This window comes from Portunus trituberculatus, chromosome 10, assembly GCF_017591435.1.
Source record: "Portunus trituberculatus isolate SZX2019 chromosome 10, ASM1759143v1, whole genome shotgun sequence".
Lineage (NCBI taxonomy): Eukaryota > Metazoa > Arthropoda > Malacostraca > Decapoda > Portunidae > Portunus > Portunus trituberculatus.
The window spans coordinates 7,681,735-7,687,955 of record NC_059264.1 but is presented as its reverse complement, the minus strand read 5'-3'; the positions used below and the strand labels follow the sequence as shown (position 1 = coordinate 7,687,955).

General features: G+C 38.6%; 1 long non-coding RNA gene across 1 annotated transcript in view; it reads left to right on the top strand.

Moving 5' to 3' along the window:
* The first annotated feature begins 428 nt into the window (after positions 1–428).
* The window catches only part of LOC123502067, a 74,374-nt gene continuing 68,581 nt past the window's right edge, over positions 429–6,221 (top strand). The window contains exon 1 of the long non-coding RNA XR_006673783.1: positions 429–1,404. This is a non-coding gene — a long non-coding RNA (uncharacterized LOC123502067). The remainder of the gene's footprint in view (positions 1,405–6,221) is intronic.

Genomic DNA, 6,221 nt, shown 5'->3' with positions numbered 1-6,221 from the left:
TTATTGTTTATGCATGTTCATTTATCTATCTTTTTTTTCTTTTGCTTTTTTACTTCGTTTCACTGGTGTATTTATCTTTTTGTTTATTATTTTTTTCGTATGTCATTGTGAATTTATGTATGCGTGCATGTATTCATTTATGTATGTAGTACACGCCTGGCCTCTGTTACCACACTACACTGTGGTATGTCGTCTTGGTAGACATATAGGTAAATAGATAAATGAATATGTAAACAAATAAACAAACAGACTGATAAATAGCTAGGACTACTTGATAGATAGATAGATGGATAAACCACTGTATGATTGACAAATAGGTAAACAGACTACTAGATGATGAGGGATATACAAGTAGATAGGTAAATAAACAAATATACCACTAGTTAGACTGATAGACAGACAGAAACAGATAGACAAGCTGCCGTTACATTACTATGAATAAGTGCCAGCTTAGTAAAAATCTCCTTGACGATCGTCTTGGCCGTGGCTCGCCTGGGTGGTGGTGGGACACCGGACCGTCTGAGGTGTGACTTGAATGGCCGGCTAACAAATTTCTCAGGAAGAAGAGTGGATGGAAGGAGAAGGAATGGAAGGTTCAAGAAAGATCTCTGTGTAAGCCTCGTGAATATAAGAGCAAGTTGAGTATTCGAATGACATTTTTTATCTTCCGGTGCTTGCATGTTGACGAATGTGAGATTTGCCCTCCAGAGCTCCGGTTGCTGGCACGACGAGAAGACGGGACGATTTCTTTGAAAGATTAAAGATTCAGGAACATCAAACGTGCTTCTTCTAATCTAGCAGGGACTGGGCAAGAGGTCATCACAACTCAAGCATGACAAGCTGGTAGTGAAAGGAAAGTGAGGACCAAGTGGGAAGAGAAAGACGAGAAAAAAACTTTTAGCGAGGATGTGCAGGAAGAGACGCAGTGAACGGAGGAAGGAGGGCACGGCAAGGGAGCAGCGGGCGGTCAGTCTGTCAGAAGCCTGAAGTAAGGTAGACGCAGCGCGCGGCATCTCTTGTCCTGCTCTGTGAAACTTTAGTTTTGATTATTGCTCTTTATCTTAGTGTGTCAAAACTATCTTGTGTCAATCTTCGTGTGGCGGACTTATTTTGTAAGTGCTCTGATCAAGAACTAACGAATTGTGAGCCGGGAAACAGAAGAAATAAGTGATGTAACTAGAGAGAGGAGTGAATGATCGAACTGGAGACACAAGTGTTGGCCTGCGCGCTGTCCTGCTCTTCCGTGAGTTGAGAAACGTGAACATTAGTAACTGTTAAAGATACGTAAACTTTTGGCTGAACATTAACATAGCTCCGCGGGTCAGCTCTGATTAACACCATCTAAACACCGTGAGTACTGAAGACTAGCGGGACAGAGCAGCACTTGTGAAGAACGGGAATTTGGTGAGTAATTAATTTGACGGGAAGTTTGATAACCCTTACACTGGTATGACTGTTCTTTGTTGATATTCGCGATACCGTAATGTTTACATAGACATATGGAATAAGGAAATAAGAGTAATTCTGTCTCTCTAGACTACATAGGTTGTGTATGAGAAATTACTATAAAAATGTTTAACAAGTCGAAGCAGTAGGGATGATTCGGAGAAAACTTGTTAGCTGCTGCTGCATAGAATTGCCATATATGAACTACATAGGTTCTGGACACTTTCACTAATACCTGATATAATATTGGAAAACATGAAAATTGATAAAAAAACAAAATTACCTTTGTTGCAGTAACAAGGTCACGAGACCGTAAATAAGCAAGTTATCGCTAGTTAAAGAGTAAAAACTGGCGGGTGACGTGAGGAGACGCAGGGAAGGCTGAGACCATCTACTCCATTCACCCGGTGGACCTCTCCCCCCCTCTCTCCCGTCATTTCAATCAACGGATATATTATCATTGTGTGTGTGTGTGTGTGTGTGTGTGTGTGTGTGTGTGTGTGTGTGTGTGTGTGTGTTTTAACAAGTTACTGATAGAAACTGAAATTCCAGACATTTGAGGGATTTTCAGAAATCTCCCTGGACACAGATTTCTACAGATGAATTCCAAACTTGTCCGGGAAAATCCGGACGTATGGCAACGCTCTGGAGGAGCAGCAGCAGTAGCAGTAGGTACTACTTGTTACTTGGTTGTTTCTGTCATCTTGCTTACTTCGGCAATAAGTTTTCATGCAAATTGTACACCTGGTTGGCATTTTGTTAGTACTGGAGTTAATTGATTGAAGTGACAGTTTTTTCGTATATTTTGGAGTGTTGAGTAGATATGACACTTTTTTGGGGGGAGGGATGGGTGTTGAAAGTAAATGGTTTCTAAATGTTTCTACTACGGGTTTCTTAGAGATGAGGCTTAATTCAAATGTTACTCTTGTTGGTAGTTTGCTGGCAATGGTTAATGGATTTTGTTGTTAGAAATATGTACATATTTTTTAGTATATTTCAGGCTGTTGAGCGATGATGTTCAAACTCCATTCGAAATTCTTCTTCCTTACGCTATCCCGCCTCATCTTTGTTAGTTCCCGGACTTCATTGTTAGAAATACACATTACGTACACGTGTATTATGCAGTGTTGAGCGAGATGATGTCGAAAGCCATTTAAATTTCCTCGTCCTTACTAGTCCCAGCTAGTAACAAAGGTCGCTGTCACAACACACTTTTCTCGTATACTCTGAGAAAGGTGGAAATCTATCAAGGTTTCTCGTCTTGCTGCATCCCACCTTCTCAGCAAACTTGGGAACATTGGCAGGAGAGAAACTTAGGCAGGCTCCTGGAGTGTGAAGCCTATCAGTTAGCTTATAGTTTGGTTAGAATTAGTTCCTCGATGCTCCTGACTTCTACGGGGGAAGACTGAGCCATGGCAGGTTGAGAGGGTGTATTCTTAACCGTTCACTTGAGGGGATTCCTTCATTAACCTCCAGACACGCTCTAAAATCCGTTTGCGTGGAAAAGGAAGACACAAGAGACGATAAGAGGTTAATTTTTATTAAATGTATAGAAACATTTGATTAACTCCAAAAGTGAGCTTAAAAAGGGATTTGGTGATAGATGGAGATAGATATGTAGCAGTGAAAGGTTTAGGTAGTTTGCTGTCTCACTGCGAATATTTTAGTTGAGTAAAGATTGTAAATGTTTTTCAAGAGTGCATAATTCGGATAATATTTTGTACGTAAGTGAAAAAAAAATATCCATGTTCTCTCAAAAAAACTGCATTTGTCAGTTTCCAGTATAGCTTCTTAGCTTTTGAGAGGCTTTTTATAATTCAGACGCTAGTTTAACAAGTTCTTTATCTGTAAATGAGAGAATACTTGTGAGAAATACGACTTACGACTTTGAAAATAATTTTTATAAATGACCAAAGCCATATGAATACAATAGATATAATTAAACCTCACAGTGGTTATCGCGACATGGGTTTAAGTTAGTCACGAAACTAAGTGTATAGGATGTAATTTTCTTATTAAACCATTCCTTAAACATACCAAAATATATACGAATAGAGTAAATTTGACCACATTTTATTTTTATTACCGGTTTAAAGCTACAACTTAATGTATAATTCTTGTCATTGTTAGGTAGATTTTATGATTAAACAAAGGCTCGTATTAAGAAACGCTTACTCTTTCAAAACGACTACTTTTCAAGGCCGCAAAGATGAATTGCTGGTGTCTGAAGAGTGTTTTTCCTATTGATAACATAGAAATCCTGATGATATATCTTTGGAGCGGTAAAAACAGACTTGAATCAGGTGTAACACCAATACAGCCTTTTAAATGTAGTAGAGTTGCGACGCATAAGTGTTTCAGAAAATGGTCTGTCTCTCTCTCTCTCTCTCTCTCTCTCTCTCTCTCTCTCTCTCTCTCTCTCTCTCTCTCTCTCTGTATCTTAGGTGGAAGTTTACTAGGTACATTACTTGTCAAATTACATGTTTCTTCAGTACATTTTCTTCTATTCTGATGTTATACTTTCATTCCTAAAGTTTTATTTGTCATCTGAGCGGACAGGAGAAGTTCATGCAATGCATCATTTATACTTGAACCACCTGCTTGTTTTAATATTCCACTAGAAAATGTGAAAATATGTTCAGATCCCATTGTGTGAAGAAAAAAGTTCGAAAGTGTAGAGCTAAATTATGTTTTTCTCGCTTTAGTGGGTGTTATATTTTCGTTCTATTCCTCTAAGTATAGTTTTCTCAGTGGCAAAGGTTTGAAGGATAGAAGTACGTGATGTTTCTCTCTTGCTTTACTGTACGTATTCTTATTGTGTTTCTTTTTTCTTGCTTTAATAGTATGTGTTTTTGTTCCTTTCTTCTACTTGTGGTTCTTGGTTGGTCAAATAAGACCTACAGCACTGAGGCGAAAAAATAGTTTGAAAGACTGAAGCAAGATAGGTTTGGTTTATTTTTTGCTTTATTACACGTACTTTCATTCCATCTTTAATTTTTTTGATATTTTTTTTTTCCGTTCTTGTACATATGGTTGTCTTAATGACTTGTAAAGTAAGACATTGTGGTAAAAATAGTTTGAAAGCTAAGTAAGTGAACCAAGATAGATATGTTTTGTTTCTACTTATTGCTTTTATGTCCCTTGTTTCTTTTCTATTGTATAATATCGTTACATTCCTCTAAGTATTAGACTTGTTCGTAAAAATCCATTCCATTGCTTATTTCGTAAAGTCCATTCCATTGCTTTAAAAACGTTGAAAAACATGCATCTAAGGCATGCTCTTCTTTTAGCATCGTTTATATCTCTAAATATCAGAAATATTACTTTATTATCAGTATTTCTAAATATTTATTCTACTTTATTGATAACTTTAACCTTTGGTAAGTTTTCCTTCACAAATGGATGGATGGGAGGTTTTACTTTAGCAACATATTCTTTGTCTTGAGGAGAGCGAAGGCACGCCGCTGAACGCTGAATGAACTGTCCTATCCGACGGTGTGAAACACAACCTTTGCTCTCTCGCAGTGTTGAACTTCCGTGATTACTTGAATATTAGGCAAGTGCGTGATGTCCCGGCCGCGTGAAATGCGCTCTCTCTCTCTCTCTCTCTCTCTCTCTCTCTCTCTCTCTCTCTCTCTCTCTCTCTCTCTCTCTCTCTCTCTCTCTCTCTCTCTCTCTCTCTCTCTCTCTCTCTCTCTCTCTCTCTCTCTCTCTCTCTCTCTCTCTCTCTCTCTCTCTCTCTCTCTCTCTCTCTCTCTCTGTCTCTGTCTCTGTCTCTGTCTCTGTCTCTGTCTCTCTCTCTCTCTCTCTCTCTCTCTCTCTCTCTCTCTCTCTCTCTCTCTCTCTCTCTCTCTCTCTCTCTCTCTCTCTCTCTCTCTCTCTCTCTCGCTTGTCATTCGCCATCCATAACTCTTTACTGGTATTCTTTGAGAGACTTGCTTCATTCATATTAAAAAAAATCTTTTCCCTATCACTTTCTGGTTGTTTGCACATCTTCAAATTGATCAGTAGCTAATGCTATGAATATTCTACGTATCATCTTTACCAGATTCAAATGTTGTACCTCAAAGATAATGGCATGAAAATGACATTACAGTACATTGAGTGCTATTGAACGGACTACTATTAGGAGTTATTGATGTAGATGTAATGTTAAGTATTATGAAGTCACTGCTAAGTGTGATATTCTGACTAATGTTGGGGAAAGCATCAATATCTAGCGGCAGGATTAAGAAGCACTGTGCATCAGATGTGTTTGGTATGTGTGTTATAATTGATCTTCCATTAATTTGAAGTACTTGAAAAAAATGCTACACTGTATGTCCTTTTCTCTGTTCTAGTTCTTTTCTTGTTTTTGCCCACTTCATCAATACTTTTTTTATTTCTCCTCATTTTCATTATCGTCTTCATCTTCCTCACTATTCAATTAATTTTCGTCCTCTTCCTCTGCCAACATGTTTACCACCACACACCACCACCACTACTACTACCACCACATACTTAGCCCGTGCATATGAATACCAGCGCTATATAAGTCTTTATCTTGTCAATAATGTTCAGGCATCTTGTGCGTCAGCCCAGCACAGGGACACATGGAGGGAATTGTTTGGGTGAGTTAGTGGCAGATAGCGAGGAAATGTAATGTGGTAATGCTCGTGTGTGTGTAGTTGTGTGGTGTTGTGTGTTCATTATGTCGTTAGTGAGTTAATGATTCTCTTCCGCCTTGCTCGTTCTTGTTCCCAGTTCTTGTCCCTAGTTCCTTGTTCTTTGTTCCC